A 15,683-nucleotide genomic window follows, 5' to 3' on the forward strand; every position below is an offset into this window, starting at 1 on the left:
GGCTTTAATACCTGGTGGGCCGGTCTCTAGTCAAAATGCCCAATTTTTTTGTCCCAGTCCAGCAGTGTCACCATGCCAGCTGACTGTATGTCATCATCAGCTAGTGTTGTTCTTTATACATCAATATTACCAAAGTTTACCATAAGGCAGCATAGAAAGTATTTACTTGCTTTCAGGTTTTATTCAAATGTTAGTCTTTTCAGTTGTTTCTCCACTTTTTTCCTGTTTTAAAAATCAAACAGCAGTTTGTAATGTAGCCCTGTCTGCAATTATTCGGGCTTGCAGTATAAAGAAAAAGTGTACTGTAATAAAAAATGGTTAAACTATAAATAGTTGATAAAACGTTTAAAAATCATATGCTTTGGTACAAATGTATTTCATTTACAGTTAAGAGTCCAATAAGTAAAAGGGTTTCATGATTTAGAGTTCATTTTCTGTGCACACTAAATATGTTGGGGTGTAACCTAAGTTTATTTACCCATCTAGTGTCAGTTATCTCAATATGGTATTGTCATTGGTTGTTGTGCTGACAAGCCAGTCAATGTCACTCTTCTCTGTTATGGGGGCGGGACAAGTGGTAAGGTTTGTGTGAATCTGTGGGAGCGGACACAGAAGCTAAGTCCGAAGAGAGAGATGTCGTAAGGCAAACGTGGTGTGGATTTTGCATCTAAGTGTGTCATTGAGGTCGACTACCCATGGTCCTGATAGTACTTATTTGTGATCTGCAAGAGGTAAATGAGACTGTGTGCCTTGACATTTGTACTGTAACTATTCGTTATAGTGATATAATATCGTGATATGTGATGCTAACTAGCGACTTGCTAATTAGCGCAACTTACCGCGTTATGTGCTGTGGATACCATGCTGTATGTTTAGCTCTGTGATTTTCAGCAAAGCATGCTAATGCTAAATCGTTATGTGATAGCATTTGGTATTGTAGCTCAAGTGTTTTAATGTGTTTAGAAGCCGAGGGACGCTCTGAAAGGAGAGAGAGGTTTCTGCCCGGATGGACCCTGCTGTTTCCTCGCCCCTGACTGTTGTTTTCTTACCCCTGACTGTCTTCACTACTGGTGAACTAACTGCCCGTTTCTGATTGCCCCACTAACAAACTCATTGGACTCGTGAGTACTAACTGGAACTAAAGTGCACATATTTTGTTTATTGCTCAGTTTGAGTGAAGCGGCCATCAGTTTTAGGCCTCACCGCACCCAAACTTCGAATCAGGCCTGCATCAAGCACCGTGCTACAGGTGTAGTGTGGACAGGTTAAAGTGTGTGTGTGTGTGTGTGTGTGTGGGCCCACTGTTACACAATCGGTTTAAATTGAGTAAGTGTGTAGTTGATCAAAGTTATTGTCAAAGGTTGAAATTCATCCATGTTAAAGGTGTGAGCTGTTGTAGCTGAAATAACAGTTGAAATACCTAAAAAGGAGGTATTTTGGGTTGATAATCTTTTATTTAAAATCCATGTAGTCATTTTTACAGTATTTTTGTTTGTTTATTTGAATTCAATCCATTTTATTAAAGTAACTGTTTATTTTATTCATTTCTTTTGTCTAAATAAATACCCGGTGAGGGATAAATTTGTGTAAAATACAGTTGTGGTGGTCCTTATTATAGCAATTAGAGGGTATCAGGTATTATTATTAGTAGCACTACGAACCCAGGCCCAGTCTCATTGTACTATATACTCTAGCTTTACCATAGCTACGTGGGACCTGGGTTACATAAATGGAGGCACCGCTGGGATATTTAACTAAAGTAAACTAAATTTATTTTTGGACCAAGAGGATAACAGGTCGACCCCACAACTGTCAAATTGTTAAAGTAGTCAAACGTGCAACAAAAAAATAAACCAGATAGCAATGATGACACAACAAAGGAGCAGACCGTCACAACTTGAGTTGGTCAACTGGTGCAAAGGGGAATCAATAGATTTGAAACATGCTCTACTATTGTATGGGGTACCGGAAGGTGTTTCGAGAGATGAAATAGAAGAAACAGCAGGGACTATCAAAGCTTTGGGAAAAGTAGTAGTTAAGGGAAAAATGTTTAACTCTCAACTAAAATCATTAATGGTGTTGTGTGAGTGTCGTGAGGAGATAAACCCCACGACAATCCCCCCTGAGATAATGCCAATAAGTGGTGGAAGTGGCTGGAAAGCAGTGTACTACATTGAACCTCAGCCAGATGACTTTGAGGGAAAGTTACTCACTTTTCTGCAGAATGAAGGGAAAACCTTAGAGGATATCCAAGGGTTACGCACCCACGGAGGGGAAGTGGATGGTAATTCTGAAGCCATCATCCGTGCAGTAGGTGAGTTAATGGTCAGAACAAACAAACAGCCTGAAAGCCATCCATATAGACGTCTAAGGACATTTTCCGGGGTCATTCCCACCCCAGCTGGGGAAGAAGTCTTGGATACCTGGTTGGAGCAAGCGAGACTCCTAGTAGATGAAGGCGAGTGCTCCGATAAAGAAAAACGTAGACGCATACTGGAAAGTCTCAAAGGGCCTGCCTTGGAGATCATTCAGGCCGTGCGTCTGACTCAACCTGATGCTAGTTCCCAGGACTACATAGAGGCCATAGAGACCATTTTTGGCAGAGTAGAGTCCGCAGAGGAGCTCTATCTGTCATTCAGAGCCCTTCACCAACAGCCTGGTGAGCACCTGTCTGAGTTTCTGCGAAGATTAGAGAGGTCTCTTGTTAAAGTAGTCCAGGGAGGTGGTTTACCAGTTAGTGCTGCTAACAAAGCTCGGTTAGAGCAGTTAGTTAAAGGATCCACTTCTGAGCTTATGTTGCTTCAGTTGAAAATAAGGGAGCGAATGGAAAATCCTCCCTCATTCCTGAACTTGTTAAGAGAGGTGATGGAAGAGGAAGGCCGTCAAGCAGCCAAACAAAGCCAGACCACATCTAAGTGTCACCAAAGGGTTCGCACAGTTAAGGTGGAAAAGGAGAAAGAGTCTGAAGCGGTCACTCAGAGTGAACTGCAAGCTCAGATTCAAGAGTTGAGAGCACAGTTAGAGGAAAGAAACCACTCAGGAATTCAACCGCTGTCTGATTGCACCATCAAACCCCCAACAGAGAAGCAAAAACAGAAAAGTGATTCGCAGAGCGAAATACGGGCACTCAGAAAGCAAGTGAAAGCACTAGAAAATAAAATGAGTGTGATGGCGGTGAAGTCTACAAGTGAGCCCCCACAAGAACACTCAACTCAGTCTCGCAGAGACAAAGCAGAGACAAAGCAGCTTCTTACCCCAAGCCTGCTTCTTTTAAAGCATCATCTGCTAGAGAGAGTGAGCAGCACCAAGTTCTTGGGTGTGCACATCACAGAGGATCTCTCCTGGACGTACAACACCACAGCACTGGCCAAGAAATCACAGCAGCGTCTCTTCTTTCTCCGCAAACTAAGAAGAGCAGGAGCACCAGCCCCCATCATGTACACTTTCTACAGAGGCACCATCGAGAGCATCCTGTCGAGCTGCATCACTGTGTGGTTTGGAGCCTGCAATGCGTCCTGTCATAGAACCCTCCAACGCATAGTGAGAGCTGCAGAGAGGATCATTGGTGTCTCTCTCCCCTCCCTCCAGGACATTTACAACACCCGTCTCACTAAAAAAGCCCTTTGCATAGCGGCTGATCCCACGCACCCAATGCAAAGCTTCTTCAAGCTGCTGCCGTCGGGGAGGAGACTGCGGAGTCTCCAGGCCAGGACCAGCAGGCTGAAGGACAGCTTCATCCATCAGGCTGTCAGGAAGCTTAACTCCCTCCCGATTCTGCCCCCTCTCCCCTCTCTCCTCCACGGTCTCACTGAACTCTGTCACACACACACAAACACACACACTCTCTGACTCACTCACTGGCCTGCACCAGTTACCAGTCACTTTGTGGAGCATTGGACTGCCATTACCTCATAAGACTTTGTTGTTACACTTTCTCTTACCGTACACTACTAAATCTCCATTTGCACTATTTGCCTATTTGCACTACTCTGCCTGGTTTACACTCAATGTCACTTACCCATTATATTGTATATTGTATAGCTTTCTTGTTATATGTAAAATTGTATTTATTTAAATTTTTACTTTTTAATTATTTTACTTGCATTTTTAATCACTTTTATATTTAAATATATTTAAATGTTCATTTGCTATTTATCTAGGGATTGAGAGTAACGCAATTTCTATTCTCTGTATGTCCTGTACATGTGGCAGAATCGACAATAAAGTTGACTTTGACTTTGACTTTGACTTTGAGAGTGATGAATATTTCTGCTATAAGTGTGGAGAAAATGGTCACATAGCTACAAGGTGCACTGCACCCGAGAACCCGCAGAAAGTCATAAGAAAACTCATACGATTAGTACGAGGAGTATCTGGTCCTAACAAGGAGGACCCAAATCCTACCGGAGAAGAGCAATGCGTTGCTTGGACCAACAAGGTCGAAGTCCCAGAAACTGACACAGGCCTGCCTGAGGGTCTTGTAGGCCCGTCATTTATTCACACAGTCAAAGTCAATGATGTGGCCTGTGATGCTCTTATTGATAGTGGGTCTAACGTGACTATTATCTTTGAAAGCTGGTATAACCAACACTTGGAAGATGTCCCCATAAAACCTCTCTCTCGCTTGGGACTCTGGGGACTTGCTGACACAGAGTATCCCTACAAAGGCTATGTTGTTGTAGAGATGGAGTTTACCAAGGAGATCACTGGTGTCTCCGGGCGAGTAGAAGTGCTCGCATTGATTTGTCCTGACCCGAAAAACCAGCAACAAACCCCCGTGTTGGTGGGCACCAATACGTCTCTGTTCCGCCGCTTATGGGACTTGGTGCAAATGAAAGGTGACCAGAACACAGCTCATTCCATGAGAATTCAGTCTGTGTATGCCCCCATTAGGGCACAGGAGCAACTGCCAAAAAATGATGTGCTGGGACAGATAAAATGGAAAGGGCCCTGCCCTCTTTCTATCGCCCCAGGAGCAAATTGCTATGCCACCTGCAAAGTAGACAGGCACAGTGCCCCCTCCAAAGACCTTATCTTGATTGATGCACCCTCTACCCAGTTACTCCCCGCCGGCGTGCTGGTACAGCCAGGTGTGCTCTCAGATGCTGGTATAGACAGCAATAGCTTGAATGTGCTCCTCCAAAATGAGTCCACCAAGACAGTCTCCATACCAGTGGGATCTGTCATTGCTGAAATGTTTGCTGTGGATACAGTCACCCCAGTCCAACCCTCTGACCTGGCCACTGAGAAAATAGATCCAAACCTCTTTGACTTTGGGGACTCCCCTATCCCCGAGGAGTGGAAAAGTAGACTTCGGCAGAAGTTAGCTGAGAGGAGAAATGTCTTCTCAATGCAGGAGTGGGACGTTGGCTTGGCTAAAGGTGTTGAACACCACATTCGTCTACATGACCCTAGACCTTTCAGGGAGAGGTCAAGGAGACTAGCCCCAGCCGACATTGATGATGTGAGGCGACACATACAGCAGCTGTTGGCTGCTGGCATTATAACAGAGTCCCGTAGCCCATATGCCTCCCCAATTGTTGTTGTGCGGAAAAAGAATGGGGCCATAAGAATCTGTATTGATTACAGAACACTGAACAACCGCACTACACCTGATCAGTATACAATGCCACGCATTGATGATGCCTTGGACTCCTTGTCAGGCAGCCGATGGTTCTCAGTCCTAGATCTGCGTAGTGGCTACTATCAGATAGAAATGGCTGAGGAGGACAAGGAAAAGACGGCTTTTATTTGCCCCCTGGGCTTCTATCAATTTGAGCGCATGCCACAAGGGATCACTGGAGCTCCTGCAACGTTCCAACGCTTAATGGAAAAGGCTGTTGGGGACATGCATCTTCTGGAAGCCCTTGTGTATTTGGATGACATCATTGTCTTTGGAAGAACGCTTGAAGAGCATGAGCAACGCCTCTTTAAGGTGTTGGACAGACTAGAGGAGATTGGTTTGAAAGTCTCCATTGACAAATGTCAATTCTGTCGTCCTCAAGTTAAGTATGTGGGTCACATTGTATCCACCAATGGAATAGCCACCGATCCAGAGAAGGTTGAGGTGGTGAAACACTGGAAAGTGCCCACTCACTTGAAACCTCTCAAGTCTTTCCTCGGATTTTGTAGTTACTATCGGAGGTTCATAGCCAACTACTCCGCCATTGTCCGTCCTTTGTCAGAACTCACCAAGGGTTATGCACCCACTTGGAAAGACCCCAAAGCCAAGAAGAGTGTAGACCCAAACCACACCTATTTTAAAGCATCCGAGCCGTTTGGGGAACGATGGACTCCAGCCTGCCAGGCTGCTTTTGAACAGATCCGTGAATGTCTGATCAATGCTCCAGTATTGGCATTTGCTGACCCCACCAAGACATACATCCTGCATGTGGACGCCAGCATGAATGGTTTAGGTGCTGTCTTGAACCAAGAACACCCCGAGGGCCTAAGGCCGGTAGCTTTCGCAAGCCGAAAGCTCAAAGACTCAGAACGTAACTATCCAGTTCATCAACTGGAATTCTTGGCATTAAAGTGGGCCGTTGTGGATAAATTTCACGACTACCTGTATGGTGCCAAATTCCTTGTCAGGACTGACAATAACCCCTTAACGTATGTATTGACCTCGGCTAAGCTCAGTGCTGTAGGGCATCGCTGGCTCGCTGCCCTCGCCACGTATGATTTCACCATACAGTACCGCCCTGGGCGCCACAACATTGATGCTGACTTGCTGTCCCGACAGTATGCCCAAGAGGAAGTTGGAGAATGGACTTCCATCCCGCCTGCTGGCATTAAAGCTCTCTGTAAACGAGCCTGCATCAGGGAAGGAGCAGTTGTACCTGACAGATTGGTGGATCAACTTGGTGCTCCTGCCTCTGCAGTACCAGAAGCCTATGCATTTCCTGTGAATCTCAGCGTAAACATCGTCGATCAGCTGAGCCCAAAAGACATTCAAACATCACAAGATATGGACCCTACCATTGGGCCATTGAAGAAAGCCATCAAGAGCAATAAAGAGTTTGCTCGCTCTAAAACTGACTCGCCAGAGACTGTGATGCTCCTCCGTGAAAGTCGCAAATTGGAGTTGAGTGATGGAATACTCTACAGAGTAAAAGAAAAAATGGCTGGAAAACAAAGCCGGCAGCTTGTCTTGCCAGCAAGATACAGGTCTATGGTGTTAAGGTCTCTGCATGATGAGTGTGGGCACATGGGAGCAGAGCGAACAACAGAACTGATTAAAGAGAGGTTTTACTGGCCTCGTATGGCAGCTGAGATTGAGCAGTATATTCGCACTTGTGGAAGGTGCATCTCCAGGAAGACGCTCCCTCAGCGTGCCTCGCCCTTGAATCAGATAACAAGCAATGGCCCTCTAGACTTGGTTTGCATTGATTTCTTACAGATAGAGCCGGATTCTAAAGGTGTTGCAAATGTGTTAGTTGTGACAGATCACTATACACGTTATGCACAGGCGTTTCCTACCAAAGATCAAAGAGCCATTACCGTTGCAAAAGTCCTGTGGGAGAAGTACTTCATGCACTACGGTCTACCTGCACGAATACACTCTGATCAGGGCAGAGACTTTGAGAGTCGACTGATCAAGGAGCTGTTGTCCATGTTGGGGATTCGGAAGTCACGAACGTCTCCCTACCACCCGCAAGGTGATGCGCAACCGGAAAGATTCAACAGAACCCTTCTAGCAATGCTCGGTACCATGGACACTGCAAAGAAACAGTGTTGGAGCCAGCATATCACCCACCTGGTACACGCGTACAATTGTACAAGGAGTGATGCCACGGGGTACTCACCTTATTATCTCATGTTCGGGAGAGAAGCTAGACTGCCCATCGACGTCTGCTTTGGAATCTCGCCAAATGGTGAAAGTGAGTCCTCCTACCAACAGTATGTTTCACGGATGAGAAAAGAGTTGCAGGACGCATACAAACTTGCATCAAATGCAGCTACAAAAAATCATCTGAAGAACAAAGCACATTATGACCAACGCGTGAGAGATCTGCCTTTGGAGAAGGGAGACAGGGTTCTCATTCAGAATGTTGGAATAAAAGGCAAGCATAAACTGCAGGATCGTTGGAAATCTACACCGTATGTTGTAGTGGAGAAGTTGCCTAACCTGCCTGTTTATAAGGTAAAACCAGAACATGGTCCAGGTGTACTCAAAACTCTCCATCGAGACCACCTGTTGCCCATTGGTTATATGGTCAGGATGCCTAATCCATCGGATGACACAGGACACATTAGGAGACCCGTAACCAGAGCACATCGTGCCCAGAAAAGTCAAGCAGTTAAACCGCCTGATCCAGTTGAAGAAAGTGACACAGCATCCTCAGATGAAATGTTTGAAGCTGTCCATAATCCGCAAAGTTTTGGTGTGCAAGAGGTCAGGAGACAACTGGCAATGCCACATCAGACTTCGGAAGAGGATGACACTTCTGAGGAGGAACATTTTGAAGAAGCAGAAAGTCAACCAGTAAGAGAAAGTGAAAACTCAACTGGAGATGATACACCTACTATGCTGGAATATGATGCTCAAGAGACAAATGAGTCTATGGGAGAGCAAGAGGAGGAACGGGAAACAAGTTCACCCTTTTCAAACAGAACCCGAAGTGACAATTCTCATAGAGGTACAAGAAATGAGAGTGAACAGTTCTCCACATCCCGAAAATCCCTCAGGAAACCAAAACCACCCTTGAGATTGACCTATGAAAAGCCAGGTCACCCATCTTGTGAGCCTGTTACCATCATGCACCATGGTATGGTCATTCAACTAAAATTAAACCCTCCAGACGTCAGTGAAACAAAGGGACGTTCTAAGTCATCGAAGAAGTTCTTAGGAAGTGAGGATGACCATCACCCTGTAAAGCTAAAGAGAAGTCAGAGGTGTGATGAGGACATCTACACGGTTAGAAGGGGGAGGATGTAGCCCTGTCTGCAATTATTCGGGCTTGCAGTATAAAGAAAAAGTGTACTGTAATAAAAAATGGTTAAACTATAAATAGTTGATAAAACGTTTAAAAATCATATGCTTTGGTACAAATGTATTTCATTTACAGTTAAGAGTCCAATAAGTAAAAGGGTTTCATGATTTAGAGTTCATTTTCTGTGCACACTAAATATGTTGGGGTGTAACCTAAGTTTATTTACCCATCTAGTGTCAGTTATCTCAATATGGTATTGTCATTGGTTGTTGTGCTGACAAGCCAGTCAATGTCACTCTTCTCTGTTATGGGGGCGGGACAAGTGGTAAGGTTTGTGTGAATCTGTGGGAGCGGACACAGAAGCTAAGTCCGAAGAGAGAGATGTCGTAAGGCAAACGTGGTGTGGATTTTGCATCTAAGTGTGTCATTGAGGTCGACTACCCGTGGTCCTGATAGTACTTATTTGTGATCTGCAAGAGGTAAATGAGACTGTGTGCCTTGACATTTGTACTGTAACTATTCGTTATAGTGATATAATATCGTGATATGTGATGCTAACTAGCGACTTGCTAATTAGCGCAACTTACCGCGTTATGTGCTGTGGATACCATGCTGTATGTTTAGCTCTGTGATTTTCAGCAAAGCATGCTAATGCTAAATCGTTATGTGATAGCATTTGGTATTGTAGCTCAAGTGTTTTAATGTGTTTAGAAGCCGAGGGACGCTCTGAAAGGAGAGAGAGGTTTCTGCCCGGATGGACCCTGCTGTTTCCTCGCCCCTGACTGTTGTTTTCTTACCCCTGACTGTCTTCACTACTGGTGAACTAACTGCCCGTTTCTGATTGCCCCACTAACAAACTCATTGGACTCGTGAGTACTAACTGGAACTAAAGTGCACATATTTTGTTTATTGCTCAGTTTGAGTGAAGCGGCCATCAGTTTTAGGCCTCACCGCACCCAAACTTCGAATCAGGCCTGCATCAAGCACCGTGCTACAGGTGTAGTGTGGACAGGTTAAAGTGTGTGTGTGTGTGTGTGTGTGTGGGCCCACTGTTACACAATCGGTTTAAATTGAGTAAGTGTGTAGTTGATCAAAGTTATTGTCAAAGGTTGAAATTCATCCATGTTAAAGGTGTGAGCTGTTGTAGCTGAAATAACAGTTGAAATACCTAAAAAGGAGGTATTTTGGGTTGATAATCTTTTATTTAAAATCCATGTAGTCATTTTTACAGTATTTTTGTTTGTTTATTTGAATTCAATCCATTTTATTAAAGTAACTGTTTATTTTATTCATTTCTTTTGTCTAAATAAATACCCGGTGAGGGATAAATTTGTGTAAAATACAGTTGTGGTGGTCCTTATTATAGCAATTAGAGGGTATCAGGTATTATTATTAGTAGCACTACGAACCCAGGCCCAGTCTCATTGTACTATATACTCTAGCTTTACCATAGCTACGTGGGACCTGGGTTACAGTAATAAGATTATCTTCTTTTTTTAACAGGCAGATAAAGTTTTGCATTGGCATTGGCTAATTTGCCAATTGTATGTTAAATATTCAAAAATGTTTTTGCTCAAAACATATGTGCACTATATGTCAGTAAAAATACTATGCAAATATTGCTGTCCTTGAATGCTGAGTAAACACTGACAAAGCACTGATTGTGTCTCTTGTACTTTATCAACGCAGTGTCTAAAAACTTTGCACCGTAGTGGTTAAAATCTCATTCTAATAAGAGTTAAAAGCGCATTCGGTTATTAGGTTTACAGGGTTACTGAATTATGGTTAATGGTTGGTAGAATTTTTTTTTAACATTATCTGCCAATTACATCTGCCACCCTTCTCCAAATCTGTGCCCCTACCTGGCCCCCCCAACAAAAATTTTCTAGACACACACACACCACTGCTTGGTGGGTATGCAAGTGAAGAGAGAGACTACATCAAAGGACACAATGGTTTCATCTGGATCCAAGGTAAGTAAAAACGGCAAAAACGAAACAACCAGGTCGCTGGACACACCGCTCCTGTGTCAGCGGAGAGCAGGCACACTTTGCTCCCTCTCCCCCACTCTTATGTTTCGGTGTTGCACTGACACGTCACGTGACTTAGACACTTTGGGGGTTGTTAAGTTGTTTACATATTAATTATATACATTTTTTTGTTTTTGTTGTTGAGAATTTTAATTGTAATTTTTGTATTATAGTTTATAAATAGTATTTGTTTTAATTTGTGTACTGGTTTGCGTGCACTTAAGATTTAAAAAAAAAAAAAAAAAAAGATCGCCACCAGGGCAGACCCGATGGCATTTTCATGCTTCGCAGCATCATTTATTCTTACAATAATCACACGGTTGCTGTAACAGTACATTCAACGGCTTCAGCTCTCCCGCTGGCAGCCGTACACATCACCACCACCAACCCTGCAGCGGCATCGCAGAACACACCCTGCCACATACCCCCCTCGCCCGCTTCACCTCACCTCGCGAGCAGGCGAGGGAATTGGCCCGGACCATCGGCGCCCCATGCCCTAGCCCAGCGACGGGGAAGTGTCCACTCTGGCGGTCGCCCGCGCCTCCAGCGGAAGCCCCGGAGCTGGCCTGATGGCCACCCATATGGCAAGCAGCGGTGGCGCAGTAGGCGTGGAAGTGAGCTGGGGTTCACAGGTAGCTGGGCAGACGGCCGGCACGCAGGACTGTGCAGCCTGCGTGCCGAAGTGGACAGCATGCACCCCCGCGCACCTCGACCTCCGTCTCCAGCTTGGCAGGCGCGCCAGCCTCCGGCTCACCCCAAGCCGTGCGCTGTCCACCCTTACAGTGATCACACGGTTGCTGTAACAGTAGCCTACATTCAACGGCTGCAACCCTCCTGCTGCCAGCTGTACACATCAACACCAAAAACAACAACAGCACAAGCAGCGCACAGGTTTTAAGCCGGCGAGGCATCATTGTAGATGCCGTGAAGGTGAGTCCATCTCATCTGCAGTGGCATCGCAGACCACGAGCCGCAACAATAATAAAAAAAAATTATTTAATTATGAATAAATAATTTCTCCTAATTATGTCCTGGGTTTTAACTAATTAATTATACCAAAGGAAACATCACACAAACACTTAAGGTCATGAAAATTAATTGCGATTTAGCAATTCAATGAGGCATCCACCTTATTTATTGAAAAGTATCGTATCAGTATTGGTATCGGCGATACTGGCCCGAATTTACTTGGTATCGGATCGATACCAAAATATGCAGTATCGCACACCACTAGTGTTTGGGAGTTCCCTTTCAGTCGATTCACTCGGTACAACACATAAGCATGGGATATCACGCCCTCGTGTGTCCTGGCTGAAGAAACCTTTAATCACGCCTTTAAGGCAGATGACGTGTGATGACACGCGCACGGCCCTGCCTGCACATATAGCCGCTGTCATCACAGTCATCCCTCAGTTCGATAGCCGCTCTTCACCAAGCCAAACTGCTCAGTGGGGCCACCTTGTGTTGTACCTCGTTCCTCTCCTTCAGGGAACAGAAGTTATAGACATAACTATTCGTTCCCTTTCAGTCGATTCACTCGGTACAACACATAAGTATGGGACATATATACACGCCCCACAGAGCAGCCACCAAACCGGAATCGGACCACCACATCCTTAGTGAGTGGTAGACCCAGCAGAAAGGACAGCATGAGCCACCGAAGGGGCTGTAGCATCCAACCGATAAAACTGCACAAAAGTGTGCGTTGATGCCCAACTAGCTGCCGCACAAATATCAGCTACAGGCACCTCTTTAAAAAGAGCCCATGAGGTTGCCATCCCCCTGGTGGAATGAGCTCTGACCCCGTGGGGCAAAGCAAGACCACCGGTGCTGTATGCCAGTGAGATAGCTTCTATAATCCAGTGGGACAGCCTCCGTTTGGACAGAGCTCTACCTCTATTTGGATCAGCGAAGCAGACAAACAGCTGGTCACATAAACGCACATTCTGAGTGCGCTCAATGTAGGTGCGTAGCACACGCACTGGACAAAGAGAATGCATCCTCCTCTGCTCCTCAGATGCAAAAGGAGGGGAGCAAAAGCTCAGCAACTCAAACTCCATTGAGCTAGAAGATGCAGGCATGATCTTGGGAAAATAGGCAGCATTTGGATGCAATACGACCTTGTGGCCATCAGAAGAGAACTGTGTGCACGAGGGATGCACAGAGAGCGCATGAAGGTCACCCACTCGCTTTGCCGAAGCCAAAGCGAGAAGTAATGCAGTCTTATATGAAAGAAATTTAATATCCACAGACTCAATGGGTTCAAACGGGGGGCTACAAAGGGCCTCCAGCACCAAAGACAAGTCCCAAGCAGGCACACTGGACTTAAGCACGGGCCTCAGCCGGCGAACTCCTTTCAGAAAGCGTATGGCGAGGGGATGTGCACCTAGTGTCACCCCGTCAGAACCAATATGACAAGCAGATATACAGTGGGGCAAAAAAGTATTTAGTCAACCACCGATTGTGCAAGTTCCCCCACTTAAAATGATGACAGAGGTCAGTAATTTGCACCAGAGGTACACTTCAACTGTGAGAGACAGAATGTGAAAAAAAAAATCCATGAATTCACATGGTAGGATTTGTAAAGAATTTATTCGTAAATTAGGGTGGAAAATAAGTATTTGGTCACCTCAAACATGGAAAATCTCTGGCTCTCACAGACCTGTAACGTCTTCTGTAAGACGCTTTTCTGTCCCTCACTCGTTACCTGTATGAATGGCACCTGTTTGAACTCATCATCTCTATAAAAGACACCTGTCCACAGCCTCAAACAGTCAGACTCCAAACTCCGCCATGGCCAAGACCAAAGAGCTTTCGAAGGACACCAGGAAAAGTATTGTAGACCTGCACCAGACTGGGAAGAGTGAATCTACAATAGGCAAGCAGCTTGGTGTGAAAAAATCAACTGTGGGAGCAATCATCAGAAAATGGAAGACATACAAGACCACTGATAATCTCCCACGATCTGGGGCTCCACGCAAGATCTCATCCCGTGGGGTCAAAATGATCATGAGAACGGTGAGCAAAGATCCCAGAACCACACGGGGGGACCTGGTGAATGACCTGCAGAGAGCTGGGACCAAAGTAACAAAGGTCACCATCAGTAACACACTACAACGGCAGGGAATCAAATCCCGCAGTGCCAGATGTGTTCCGCTGCTGAAGCCAGTGCATGTCCAGGCCCGTCTGAAGTTTGCCAGAGAGCACATGGATGATACAGCAGAGGATTGGGAGAATGTCATGTGGTCAGATGAAACCAAAGTAGAACTTTTTGGTATAAACTCAACTCGTCGTGTTTGGAGGACGAAGAATACCGAGTTGCATCCCAAGAACACCATACCTACTGTGAAGCATGGGGGTGGAAACATCATGCTATGGGGCTGTTTTTCTGCCAAGGGGACAGGACGACTGATCCGTGTTAAGGACAGAATGAATGGGGCCATGTATCGTGAGATTTTGAGCCAAAACCTCCTTCCATCAGTGAGAACTTTGAAGATGAAACGCGGCTGGGTCTTCCAACATGACAATGATCCAAAACACACCGCCCGGGCAACAAAGGAGTGGCTCCGTAAGAAGCATTTGAAAGTCCTGGAGTGGCCTAGCCAGTCTCCAGACCTCAACCCCATAGAAAATCTGTGGCAGGAGTTGAAAGTCCGTGTTGCTCGGTGACAGCCCCAAAACATCACTGCTCTCGAGAAGATCTGCATGGAGGAATGGGCCAAAATACCAGCTACTGTGTGTGCAAACCTGGTAAAGACCTATAGTAAACGTTTGACCTCTGTTATTGCCAACAAAGGTTATGTTACAAAGTATTGAGTTGTATTTTTGTTATTGACCAAATACTTATTTTCAACCCTGATTTACGAATAAATTCTTTACAAATCCTATCATGTGAATTCATGGATTTTTTTTCACATTCTGTCTCTCACAGTTGAAGTGTACCTCTGGTGCAAATTACTGACCTCTGTCATCATTTTAGGTGGGGGAACTTGCACAATCGGTGGCTGACTAAATACTATTTTGCCCCACTGTAAATGTGTTAAAGTATAACATGTTTATTAAATTACTATTTCTGTTTTTCTTTTAATTAAGTAGATGTCATGTAAGAACTTTAATAAGTTGCTCTTGTTTATGATCATCATTTAGATTTATGTTTCACAAAAACCATTCAGTTTGTATGTCGTGTTGCATGAGTAAGACAACAAATCAACAAGAAACACACTCAGGGAGTGTGTGAGTTATCTGATATCAAATAAAATTTCCATCTGTGCACAAATGTTTTTAAAGAGTGATTTAAAAACATTTAAATTTAATGTCTCTTTTCATTCATTTCTGTCTCTCTCTCTCTCTCTTGTGATTGTTGACATGACTGAAACTCTACCTTAATTTTTGATATGTATGTTTTTTGAACACATGACCTTTTCCCTATTTTCTTAATAACAATGCCTTTGTTGTAAAGCTACACAAAATTAACATGCTACATTCATCCAAGGTGATGAAATTCTTTGACAGTTGCTATATATAGTACACTTTATGTCAACACAGTCAAAAGTTTGGACACACTGTCACGGATTTGCTGTGTGGGTAGGCAAGATGTGGAGCAGGCACGTGCAGAGGGGGGGGGGGGGGGGCTAGAGGGGCTTGAGCACCCGCCCCTTTCCTGATGGGTGCCCAAAGTGCCCTTTTGTTGAGGCAACTTTTTAAAAAAAAATCTTTTTAT

The 15,683-nt window shown here is 44.8% G+C and overlaps 2 long non-coding RNA genes across 3 annotated transcripts in view; one reads left to right on the forward strand and one right to left on the reverse strand.

Annotated features, from left to right (window-relative positions):
* LOC309702106 overlaps positions 1–15,683 on the reverse strand; it is a 212,598-nt gene that overhangs the window by 123,842 nt on the left and 73,073 nt on the right. The window lies entirely within an intron of this gene.
* LOC309702105 lies at positions 8,514–10,221 on the forward strand. The gene is made up of 2 exons (XR_014275371.1): positions 8,514–9,412; positions 9,645–10,221. It is a non-coding gene; the product is annotated as an uncharacterized lncRNA (long non-coding RNA).

Source organism: Aulonocara stuartgranti, assembly GCF_965226115.1.
Source record: "Aulonocara stuartgranti genome assembly, chromosome: 3".
In the NCBI taxonomy this organism is placed as follows: domain Eukaryota; kingdom Metazoa; phylum Chordata; class Actinopteri; order Cichliformes; family Cichlidae; genus Aulonocara; species Aulonocara stuartgranti.